Here is a 12,895-nt window from a genome sequence, read left to right on the forward strand (position 1 = left end):
CCCTCCCTTTAGTGTAGCAACGCCTCTGTAACCAGGGCAACCAAAACATTAAATAGAGGAGCACGTGGAGGGAGAACTCAGAAATGATGGAGATTGTAACCGAGTTTCCTCTCTCTATCGTTCTCCTCGCGAGAAAAGACTTAATATTCTGTCTCACTTGTGGTTTGTTTGCTGTTGCTCTTCTCTTAATAATTATTCAGTCATTGAAATAAACCTGACAATGCACCAAAAAAAAAAGAGTGTAATATCGGTTTCATCAGTATATAATTGAAACCGGAAGGTATTCGGAAATCCCTGCGGTCAGTAGAATATATAACGGCTGTGCAATGAGAAGTCAAGACATGTTCCACGAGAGCAGGCGGTCAAGGCAAGAGTAATCTCGACGCAACATGCCCAACATGTGTAAGTCAGTGATGAATGTTTCCTGAATTTTCTTCCTCTTTTGCCATTCATTCATGATTTTCTTCTGCTTCCGCATTAGACACGCAAATTCTCGCGGTGGGCTTGGTGGCTTTTCTAGTACTGCAAGCCAATGGCGCTCCGTTGACAGAAGCGACCACCGTCTTGCCATTAAGCGACACCTCAAGTGAGGAGGAAACGGCGCCCTCTGACCTGCTGACCTCTGCTCATGTTTGGGACTCGGTTCTGGGTACCGCTAAAGAACACCAGAAAGCTGTAAGTGGAAATTCAGAAAGCACCTTCATTGTCTTCTCCTGGCTGTAAAACATATCTGACTTGTGACTAATTTCAATATCAGTTTGATGATGAATTCCAAAACAATGTCAACTTTCATTTACTGGAGCACTACAAAGCACCTCAGTTTCCAGCAAACTGCCCCAGCTCCAACTTTAGCAAGGTAAGAACCAGAAATGGAAAACCACCAGAGGTGGGAGAAAATACAGACACTGACACTTTCCATAATTGTTTGCTAGCATCGGCTTGACTTTTATGCGTAGGTTGAATAGATATTTGTTTTTTAACTGACCTAAATATTCTTTTTTCCAGGAGGCTTGCCTGCACAGGCTGGCCCAAGGTCTGTCCACTTACATAATTCTTCTCAAGCACGTGGAGAAGGAATATCTCGGCAGTAAAATTCTGTCTGAGGCCAAACACTACTCTGAACTCCTGCTCTACAATATCAAACAAAAGGTTGGCCAGTGTGACAATTTAGGGATAGGAAATGAATTTTGCTGTTACTATAATACCTATTTTGACATTGTGTTGCTTACTCTTGTCCGGCAGATGAAAAAACCAGAAGAGGTCACAGGCCTGAGTAGCAATGAGGAAGAGAGCCTATTGAGGTCACTGTACCACCCCGATGCTTTCCACAGAAAGATGACGGCGCACAACATCCTGCGGAAGCTCTACATCTTCATTGTTGACGACGAGAGGGCGCTGAGGCGCAAAGAACGGCGAAGGGGAAAACATGCCAAGGTCTTCGCCATGTTTAGTTTATTGCGGTAGTCAAATCCGCCACTGAAGCCCGTCGGAAATGTTGGGCAAAACATGAAGTGAATTAAGTTGTTGGATCTGCACTGACGTGTCGTAACCCACTGACGGATTGATGATGTATTTGTTTTTGCATGACGCACTGAGTTTTTTAAATTTTTTATTCTGTAGATAACCTATCTATTGCTCATTCAAAAAAGCCATTGTGAATCTAAGACCTTATTTATTGCAAACAGTCGTATGAATTATTTAAAGAAGATATTTATTACATATTATTGTTTTTATACTTGAAGGCATGATAATTATATTTATTTTTTAAACGGAATGTATTTTTAAAACATGAATAAAACTATTTGCTTACTTGTGAATTGAACTGCTTGATTTATAACACTTTGGCAGGTGTCTTTTGAGAATTTCACTTATTAGATTGAACTACAGAAATCTCTTTTTCTGAGATTCAAAGACATCGTATATATATATATATATATATATATATTTGCAAAACTGAAATATCGTAAGGCCACTTATGGGCTTTACTGTCAGACTTTTATTGACAAAAACATGGAACAGACTTCAAGACAATGTCGTAACAATAACAAATAAATATCTCAGACCAAATTGACTTTCAGGTGGCCAACTCGTCGTGGTCTTCGGGTGGAGGTTGTTGATGCAGGTGCACGTCATCCTTCTTCAACCCCAAAGTAAACTGAAACGAAGCAAAAACAGCCAATGATACGTATGTCATTGTTGTTTTTGACTTAATCTGCCATTTTTTTTAAGGTTCTCTTTCTACATATTTACCAAACACAAGCGATACATTAACTTCAATACAAAAAAAGGGCACTACCTCAAATACAACTTAGAAAACAGTTTGACTGAAATGGTAGTCATTCAATAAATAAATATACGCACATTTTCTTTTTCAAATTGCAGCCTTTGCGGTTTTGAAAATTGCAGTTGATCACATTGCAACGTCGACTTGAATTCTATTCATCTCTCAGTTTTAATGCACAGACAGACACACGAGAGAAAACGCTGACACAGAAGCAGTGGATGACGCAAATCCGTGTTGCCGCAAGCAGACCAGTTGCTGAGATTGTCTCATGTGTTGAGACGAGCGACACTAGACGGTGTTCAGGTGAACGTCACACCAAGAATTTACCGATAACGACAGTGGAGTGGTTTTCACTACAGGTAAACAGCTGGCAAATGTGACAAAAATTCCAAAATCTCGTAGAGAAAAGTTCCTACGACAAATAAAAGCACAAGAAAAGTTAAAAGAAAAATTGGAAGTGAGACGTAAAAAACAGGAACTAAAGAGAATGATGAAAAACTCTAAAGAGAGGGAACAGTACAGTCAAATTGCAGAGGTAAGACAAAGGAAATTGGGTTATATTAGAACCCGTTATCAACAGGACAAGCGTTTTTGTGCCAAACAAAAGTCCTATTTTACACAACGTTGTCAGACGGATCATGAGTTTAAGAAGAAAAACCTTTCCCGTTTCTCACGTCGTTATAGGACAGATGAGTGTTTTACGATGAGACAACTCGCTTACATCACAGAACGTTACCGTGACGATGTTGGGTTTCGAAACAGGCAGCGCTCTTACATGACACGCCGTTATTTAAACAACCCTGAATTCCGATTAAAACATCAGGAAATCATGAGGCGCATAATGGCAAAAAAATCTGATTCACTGAAGACCAAAACAATGCGCAGAGTAAGTATGCTTTTGAAAAAATACTAAGTCATAAACCGACTATGTAGGGAGCGAAATGACTGTGTGCTCATGAAAGCTGTTGAGGTATTCAAAGCCCAAATTAAAAATGGCCCCACATTTGTCTGCACTGTTTGCCACAGAGCATTGTTTCCGAACCAAGTACGCGCTTGTCAACGTAGATTTTATAAGAAAAACAGACATGTTGTTGCAAGTTGTCTCACGGGACAATTTGTCCATATCTGTGATGATGAATGTCAGGCCTCGTGCAGCGTACCAGCTGAAAGAAAACTGGAGTGGATATGTCACACTTGCTATAGTCACCTCAAAGATGGTAAAATGCCTGCACTTGCTGTTGCGAACAATCTCACACTCGCTGATATTCCAAAGGAACTGTGTGGATTGAACATACTGGAGAGACACCTCATTTCCAAATGCATATCATTTGCCAAAATTGTACCTCTTCCCAAAGGTCAACAACGAGCCATTCGTGGAAATGTGGTGTGCGTGCCATCGGAAGTACAAGAGACGGTCAATGTCTTGCCCAGACTAAGAAGTAAGTCACAGATGTTGAGAGTGAAACTGAAGAGACGGCTTTGCTACAAAGGCCATCAGTTTTTTTAAACTGTCACTTGGTCTAAGCTAATGAGCGCTCTGATGAAACTGAAACAAGTCCATCCACAGTACAGAGACATAACCATTCGCGACGATGCGGACCTTTGCGACCCAACCCTCACTGACGATGAGAGCAGCTCCGATGAAGCGCAAATGAGCGACAGTGAGTACAATGAGGAAGCTCTGGAGGAGATGTACAGATTTGAAAGTGATGCTCTGTGTGGGATGAACAGTGACTCTCAACATGACAACAGTGGTAACAAACAGCAACAAGAAAATTCGGAAGACGGTGATCAACCAAATGGTGGAGTGATACTTGAATCATGTCTCCAACCCAATGATGTGGCAGAGGAAATTATGAGTTTTACAGAGGGCATTTATTGTGTTGCTCCTGCAGAAAGAAACAACCCAGTAAGTTTTTTCAAGACTCCCAAGCTTGAGGCCATGGCTTTTCCGGTGCAGTTTCCCACTGGTCACAACACCCTCGATGAAGAGAGAGCAATAAAACTCACACCAAGCAAATATTTCAAAACCCGTCTGTGTTGCGTGGATGAACGCTTTGCTCGAGATACCAACTACTTGTTCTTTGCCCAGTTTGTGACTGAAATTTACCAGGCAACGTCGAGCATGACAATACAGCTGCGCAAAGGTAAGCCTTTTACCAGGGATGGTCGAAGGATAAACAATGCCATGCTTCAGGACAAACGTGAAGTTGAGAAACTGGTGCGCAGCAAAGATGCTGTCCGATTCATGACACCGCTGAGAGGTACGCCGGCCTATTGGGAGAAAACCACCAAAGATCTTTTTGCTATGATCCGGCAGCTGGGCACACCCACGTTCTTTTGCACATTTTCTGCTGCCGAAATGCGTTGGGAAGAGGTCATCAGCGCCATCAAAGCGCAACAAGGTGAAGTAGTGAATTTCGCCCAACTTGACTGGGCTACCAACAAGTGTGAGATCCTACGCAGCAATCCTGTGACGACGATGCGCATGTTTGACAAGCGTGTGGAAGCTCTGTTCAGAGATTTGATCCTCTCTCCGGCGCAACCGATTGGTGAGGTCGTCGACTACTTTTACCGACTGGAGTTTCAACACAGAGGAAGTCCTCACATTCATTGCCTCATATGGGTTCGAGGTGCCCCTGTATTTGAGGAAGCCACGGATGGAGCCATCTGTCATTTTGTGTCTCGCTACATCTCGGCCGAGCTGCCGGACCCGCAGAAGGAACCGGAATTGTACAAAAAGGTCACAGAGGTTCAGATGCACAGCAAAAGTCACTCCAAATCGTGCGTCAAACACCAAGGTGCAAATTGCCGCTTTGGATTCCCCAAACAACCGTGCGATGAAACAATGATCGTCAGACCTGCGCCCGTCGACAACGACAATCGAGATCAACGCAATGACGATCGGTTGGCGTCGAATGCCAAGCTTGTTCCCGTGCTAAATCTGCTGAATGAGCCTGAAACGGCATCCCTGACTTTGCCTCAGCTACTGGCTAAATGTAAGCTCACCGGTGACGAGTACATGAACTGTTTGCGCATGACGGCCTCGTCGAGTTCTGTCGTGCTTAAGCGAGAACCGAAAGACTGCTGGGTCAACAACTACAACCGCCATTTGCTTCTTGCCTGGGATGGAAACCTGGACATCCAATACATCCTGAATGCCTACTCTTGCATCGCATACATCTGCAGCTACATCAGCAAGGCTGAACACGGTCTGAGCCAATACCTGAAATCGGTCATTGAAAACTCCCGCTGCGCAAATGTCAACGAGAGCGATGAAATGAAGCAAATTATGCAAGCGTACTCCAAGAAAAGAGAAGTGAGTGCTCAGGAATGCGTCGCACGTGCGTGCGGCTTGCATATGAAACAGTCCTCCCGCATGGTGGTGGTATTTGTACAGACGAGTGACAATGCGCTGAAAATGAGTTATCCTCTCTCGCTCCTTGAGGGCAAAACGCAGAAATCTCATGAAGTGTGGATGACTGGCCTGCCGGAAAAATACAAATCCAGACCTCAAACCGAGGAATTTGAAGTCATGTGCTTGGCTGATTTTGCCTCAATGTGCAGAATTGTTTATGGCAAACAAGCCAAAGGTAAGAATGTTTTGCCTCTGCTGAACGACATGGGCTTTGTCCAGAAAAGAACAGAAAAACATGCGGTCATCAAATACTGCAAATACTCTGAACAAAAGAATCTGGAGGAATATTACTGCTCCTTGCTCAAGCTGTACCTGCCTCATCGTGCTGATTGCCAATTAAAATCTGAACGCTGTCCTTCCTATCAGTTGTTTCATGATAACGCCTGTGTACAGTTACCGTATAACGACTCTGTGGAGCGCGTGTGCCAAATTGTCAGAAGGAACAGAGAAAGGTATGAGAAACACAGTAAAGACATTGACAATGCCATCCAAGAGGTGGAGGAGAGCGGGCTCGTCATAAACGAATGGTGCCACCTGGATCCTGAGAGCGAGTTGCAAAGACTCGAATGCATTGAGGAAAACAACGCAAGAGATGAACCAAATGACAACGTGGAGGACAATGTCCCGGACTATAACGTAAGGTCAGAAACGTCTGAAATTTCCATTGCGACAGAAGCTGCTGCCATCGATCCCGCAGTGTTACGTGACATGTATCGGAACCTGAACCAAAAGCAAGCGTCTGTTTTCTACAAGGTCAGAGATTGGTGCATAAAACGTGTGTGTAGCTCAAAGCCCATCGAGCAGTTCTTCTACCACATCAACGGTGGCGCCGGGACCGGCAAATCGCATCTCATCAAGTGTATCCACACAGAGGCTACCAAAATACTGCAGAGACTACCACGACTGGCTGAGGAGGCCGACATTTCCAAACAGACGGTCGTTCTCGCAGCCTTCACTGGCACGGCGGCGTTCAACATTTCTGGGACAACTTTGCATTGTCTGCTCAAACTGCCGAGAAGTCTCAAACCCCCGTACCACGGCCTGGGCAATAAACTGGACGAAGTCAGAGCCGAGCTGTCGATCGCCCAAATACTCATCATCGACGAGATTTCCATGGTGTCCAAAGACCTCTTTGCCTACGTGAATGCCAGGTTGATACAAATCAAAGGCATCAATTTACCTTTTGGTGGCATGTCTGTTCTTGCTGTTGGAGATTTCTTTCAGCTCCCTCCCGTGAGACAGTCCAAACCGCTATGCGTGTACGATCCCACTCGGCTGGACCACTGGCGTGACAACTTCAAAAAGATCACGCTCACCGCCATCATGAGGCAGAAAGACGATGTTGCCTTTGCCGAACTGCTGAACCGACTCCGGGTGAAAGAAAAGTCTGATGAACTTTCGGAACTGGACAGAGCTCATCTTGCTACGAGGTACACTTCTCCAGAAATGTGTCCAAGTCATATTCTGCATGTTTTTGCCACCAATAAACAGGTAGATGGCCATAACTCTGCGATGCTGGATCTGCTTCATAAGGACATTGTACAAATTGATGCAGATGACTACAAGAAGGACAAACAAACTGGCAGAATGGCGAGGCAAACTTTCCCTGTGCAAGGCGCTAAGAGCGAGCTCCCGGACTCGATCAGAGTTGCCCTCGGTGCTCGTGTTATGCTCACGCGTAATTTTGATGTTCAAGCAGGTCTGTGCAACGGGACGTTTGGAAAAATTGTGGAATTGGTCAACTATCCGAATGAAGCCCGCGTAAAGAAAGTTGGGTTGGAACTTGATCATGTGAGTAACACAGCGCGTGCCGCTAACCGTGTGTACATTGACAGACAGGAGGAAAAGCTGAAAAAGCCTGGAGTGACGCGCCGACAGTTTCCCATCAAGCTTGCTTTTGCCTGCACGATCCACAAGGTACAAGGTATGACAACATCAGAGGCTGCTGTTTCGCTGAAAGGCGTTTTCGAACACGGCATGGGGTACGTAGCTCTGAGTAGAGTGACCTCGCTCAGCGGTCTGCATATTCTGCATATGGACGAGAGAAGACTTCATGCAAATCCAGAAATCACTGCTGCTCTTGCTGAGATGGCAGAGGATTCTTTGGAGAGCGTCATGCCACTCCTTCACGTGATGCCGTCGGTAGATCGAGCAAATCACCTGGTTGTCGTCCATCATAACACCGAAGGGCTGTCCTGTCATGTGCAGGACATCAGGTGCCACCACGAGCTGCACTTTGCTGATGTTTTGTGCTTCACAGAGACACACCTTCAAGGATCTGTGGCTGATGGACGTGCCTGCTTGGAAGGCTTCACAATGTTTCACAGGAACCGAAGAGATTCTTACACAAACTGTCCTGACCTGGCAACAAAACTTGGTGGCGGCGTAGGTATTTGTGTCAAAAGTCACATTGCAGCCCAGGAAAAGAAATACATACAGGGTGTGACCGACATTGAATTTGTTGTGGTGAAACTTGAAGCTCCCCTCAATGTGTTGATTGCTGCCGTTTACAGGCCTCCAGGCAACAGTCTGCGCACTTTTCTGCCAAGCTTGGGAAATCTCTTGCGGTACCTTGAAGTAATGGACCATCATCAGATCTTGGTATGTGGAGATTTTAATGAAGATATGCTATCTGCCTCATTCAAGCCCATTCTCGATTTGTTTCGCTCAACAGGTTACACGCAACTCATAACCACTGCTACCACTGACAAAAACACATTGCTTGACTTAATTTTTGTCTCTCGACCTCAGTGTGCTCTTCATTCAGGTGTCTTGCAAACGTACTACAGCTATCACAATCCTGTTTTCTGTGTTTTGGCCACTGAAAGGTAAGTCACAGCTAAATCATGTGGTTCAGCATTTGCAAAAAGGATGGAAATCAGAACGTGAACGTTGTCGTAAGTGTATAATATTAGTGGTGGGATGTGGTGGGTGATTTGTTGCCTTTAGGTGAGATGGGATCTGGGGCGAAGGTTGCTCAAAATGACAAATGAAAGAAACCTGCTGGAATAGTGGTTGGGGGTCGGTGAGGAATCACGTTGAGTTAAGGGAAGGCAGAGGCTTTTTAAAATTTCAAAAAGCCTTCCCTTAACTCAACTTTTTAATTTTTAAAAAGCCTTCCCTTAACTCAACTTTTTATTTTTAAAAAGCCTTCCCTTAACTTAACGTTTTAATTTTTAAAAATGTTACTTTTATTTTTTAAAAATTTTAACTTTTAAAACTTTTACCTTTTTACATTTTTAAATTAACTTATGGTTGAGAGGAGACTTTTTAACTTTTTAAACCTTTATTTTACAATCAAATTTTAACCTTTTAAACCTTTATTTTACAATCAAATTTTAACCTTTTAAAACTTTATTTTACAATCAAATTTTAAAATTTTAAACCTTTTTTTTACAATCAAATTTTAACCTTTTAAACCTTTATTTTACAATCAAATTTTAAAGATGAGTTAAGGCAGTGCTTCTCAAATAGTGGGGCGCGCCCCCCTTGGGGGGCGCCGTGCTATACCTGGGGGGGCGCGTGTGACCCTGGGGAACAGGCTTTTTTTTTTGCAGTACTAGAATAAAGTGTAATTGCGCATCTTCCCAGCAGGGGGCAGTGGCGGTCTCATTGTTACTTCTGTGACGTTTGCGACAGTGCAACATTTTACGACTTACAAGACAAGTTAGGATAGTCACGGTGGGGAGGGGGGGCGCGAATAGTTTTCTTCTTGCTAAGGGGGGGCGTAACAGAAAATAATTGAGAAGCACTGAGTTAAGGGAAGGCCTTTTACATTTAAATTTTTTAATTGTTTTGAACTTTTATTTTGAATTTCTTTGAATGTCATAATCACCAGGCGAGAACAGAAAACAGATGAGGTAAGTTGCTCGTCATGAAACATGTTTTTTCCTTTCTTTCTAAAGAGAGTAAATGCTGCTATTTCACTCTTTTGTATTTTAACAGTTTTTATCTGGCGAAAGCAGTTCATCCCAGAATGGAGGCCAGAGGTAGGCATGACATATCACCTTATTGTAATGTAATTATAAAATTGTAACATGTTGTAATTTATAGTTAAGCTTGTGTAAGCCCTCTGTACAATCATACATTTTCAATCAACTTTGCTGGATTGTCCTTTTTTCTCCACAAAGACCTTGAGCATGCAAAAACATTCATCATGGACGAATGACTCCCAAGCAGACTCAAGGCATGCCACCCCTACAACATGGCAGCACAAGAGATGCTCAATTCCATCCCTGAAGACATCTCCAGAGATGCCTGGCTGGCAGCAGCTTGGAAGCAGGAGTGGGAGGCAGCTGGCCCCTCCCTCATGCACAGTTATGTCTGGGAACCAGGAGACGGCGCCATAGGAGGAGACGAACTACCTCGCCAGCAGTGGACCACACTGAACCGCTTAAGAACTGGTGTTGGGCGCTTCAACATGTCTAGTGGGGTCTGGCGGACAGTGCGGCATGCGAGTGCGGAGCCCTCGAGCAGACAGCCGACCACACCATCAACACCTACACCAACATATAGACCACCCTCAGAGGCCGGCCTCTTCGACCTGGGACCAGAGATGCTGGCGTGGCTCCACGACACCAAGTTGGAGCGCTGACGTTACACGAGAGAGAGAGAGAGAGAGAGAGAGAGAGAGAGAGAGAGAGAGAGAGAGAGAGAGAGAGAGAGAGAGAGAGAGAGAGAGAGAGAGAGAGAGAGAGAGAGACTCCCAAACCAGGGTGGCAAGAAGCAGGACTTCTCATTCCTCTGTAAGTAGCCAATTATTATTGACTATTGTTACAAAACACTCTCTTTAATTTTGAATGTCTTTTTCAACTCATGTCCTCAACCACCTCTATGTTTTTTCTTCTTCAGTTTTCTATGTTGCGTGTGGCTCCACATGCTCCATTTGTCTAGACCATTTGTTTGGCCACCTTGGTACTCAGCCTTGATGAGACCTGGCCTGTCTCGCCAAAAAAATGACCGACATTTTAAGAAGATCCATGGGACCAGTGTTATTCTCCTTTTCTATTGACTCCAAGCAACAGGTAAGTAATTGTGATTCCAAATTGAATGTGTTCATATCATTCACTCAAGATGGACACAAGTTGCACATATGCTTGATTTATGACTGTATTGTAATGTGATTTTTCAAAATGAATTAATTATGATGTTATATTATAGCACAGGGAGAGCCAAGACTTTCCAAAAGACCTGTACAACGGAGGCCAGCATCATGAAACACAAACTCCCAAACCAGCATGGTAACATGAAACACAAACTCCCAAACCAGCATGGTAACACACAGGACTTCTTCTGATTCTTCTGTGAGTAACCATCAAGGAACATTTTCATGAAGCATTTTGCTCCTTTTCCTCAACACATCTTTCATGTTTTTTTTTTAGTATGTTCTTGGGTCTTGCCTGTGGTTCTACACGCATCCAGAAATGCAGACAAAGAACAGCTTGGCCTTTAACAGTCGGAAGCCTCTGATTTTACTCTACTAAGCCTCAGATACAGTCTGTTTTCTGTTCTCATTCATTCATTCATTCATTCATTCATTCATTCATTCATTCATTCATTCATTCATTCATTTATTTATTTATTTATTTATTTATTTATTTATTTATTTATTTATTTATTATATTTTTTGCCTCAAATTATGTTTGCATTAGCTTTTGTATAACAGCGTCTTCAATCATGTTGCACTTAAACTCTTAAAAAATAACACTGAAATTAACATAACATCCATCCATCCATTCATTCTCTGAACCGCTTAGTCCCCACGCGGGCCGCAGGTGTGCTGGATCCTATCCCAGCCGTCATCGGGCAGTAGGTGGGGGACGCCCTGAACCGGTTGCCAGCCAATCGCAGGGTACACAGCGATTATTATCTATTGAATCAGTAAAATACTTGATATGTTTTTATTTGTTATGTCTTCAGCGTTTTTGAAAGTTATTCATATTATTTCTTGCATTACTTCTTTGACTCAATTAAAAAACCTGTATTTTGTCCCAAAAGGCACTATTTTTTCCCTTCTCTTGTGTGTGATTTATTATATTTTGTTTCCAATGTTTAAACAGCTCAGTGACCTAGTGGTAGAGTGTCCGTCCTGAGACTGGAAGGTTGTGGGTTCAAACCCTGGCCGGGTCATACCAAAGACTATAAAAATGGGACCCATTGCCTCCCTGCTTGGCACTCAGCATTAAGGGTTGGAATTGGGGGGTTAGATCACCAACTGATTCCCGAGCGCGGCACCGCTGCTGCTCACTGCTCCCCTCTCCCCCAGGGGATGGATTAAAATCACACGGGGATGGGTTAAATGCAGAGGACAAATTTCACCACACCCAGATGTGTGTGTGACCATCATTGGGACTTTAACTTTAACTTTTTTAACATGAATTTGAACACTTTCGAGTCAAGCCCAATTTATTCATACTTTTTCAGAGTTTCCGAAAGTTATTTATATTATTTCTTGTATTACTTCTTTGATTCAATAAAAAAAAAAAAACTAATTCCTCCCAAAATCAGGAGTTTCCGGGTTAACGTAATAAATCGGTGAGCGATTGGCTAAGGCAGCGCCCAATTACGTGAGCGGTTGTCTAAGCCAGCGCCCAATTATGTGAGCGGTTGGCTAAGGCAGCGTTATGGTAGCCAATCAGAGCCGGTGCTCTGTAAACTATTGCGGTTCGGTGTTATTGTGGAAATTATTACTCGCCACTTTAAACTTTGTGAAAATTATTAAGTATTCCAATATCCTCACATTTCATTTACTAGACATTTGCGTGTACATACATTTTCAAAATTTTAGAAAAGTCGCGTACACGCAGATTTGCGCTGCTAGATAAGAGTCAACATTCAGCATCTTACAAAATACACAAATCAGACATTTATTCGTTTAAGAATACTAATTCATTATGTTCATATGCCCATGTATTTCACCACTTAGTAATTGCCAATTTATATTTGGTGAACGACAATTGGCTGCAGAGAATGACGTTCCTGACGAGTCGCAGCCAGACGGTGAGAGTGGGCCGTCATACATCCACACCTCTCAGTCTCGGTACCGGCTCCCCACAGGGCTGCGTACTGAGCCCACTGCTTTACACGCTCTACACACATGCATGCACCCCCGCCCACCGTAGCAACATCATTGTGAAATTTGCGGATGACACAACCGTGGTGGGACTCATCTCAAAGGGGGATGAGTCTGCCTA

The 12,895-nt window shown here is 43.5% G+C and overlaps 2 long non-coding RNA genes across 2 annotated transcripts; both read left to right on the forward strand.

The window, feature by feature from the left end:
• Positions 1-3,415: 3,415 nt before the first annotated feature.
• On the forward strand, positions 3,416-4,403 carry LOC133148513 (uncharacterized). The gene is made up of 3 exons (XR_009712650.1): positions 3,416-3,723; positions 3,852-4,086; positions 4,180-4,403. It is a non-coding gene; the product is annotated as an uncharacterized LOC133148513 (long non-coding RNA).
• A 5,360-nt stretch (positions 4,404-9,763) lies between these two features.
• On the forward strand, positions 9,764-11,661 carry LOC133148512 (uncharacterized). The gene is made up of 4 exons (XR_009712649.1): positions 9,764-10,447; positions 10,554-10,726; positions 10,863-11,005; positions 11,084-11,661. It is a non-coding gene; the product is annotated as an uncharacterized LOC133148512 (long non-coding RNA).
• The last annotated feature ends 1,234 nt before the right edge of the window (positions 11,662-12,895 follow it).

Source organism: Syngnathus typhle, unplaced genomic scaffold (assembly GCF_033458585.1).
Source record: "Syngnathus typhle isolate RoL2023-S1 ecotype Sweden unplaced genomic scaffold, RoL_Styp_1.0 HiC_scaffold_97, whole genome shotgun sequence".
NCBI lineage: Eukaryota > Metazoa > Chordata > Actinopteri > Syngnathiformes > Syngnathidae > Syngnathus > Syngnathus typhle.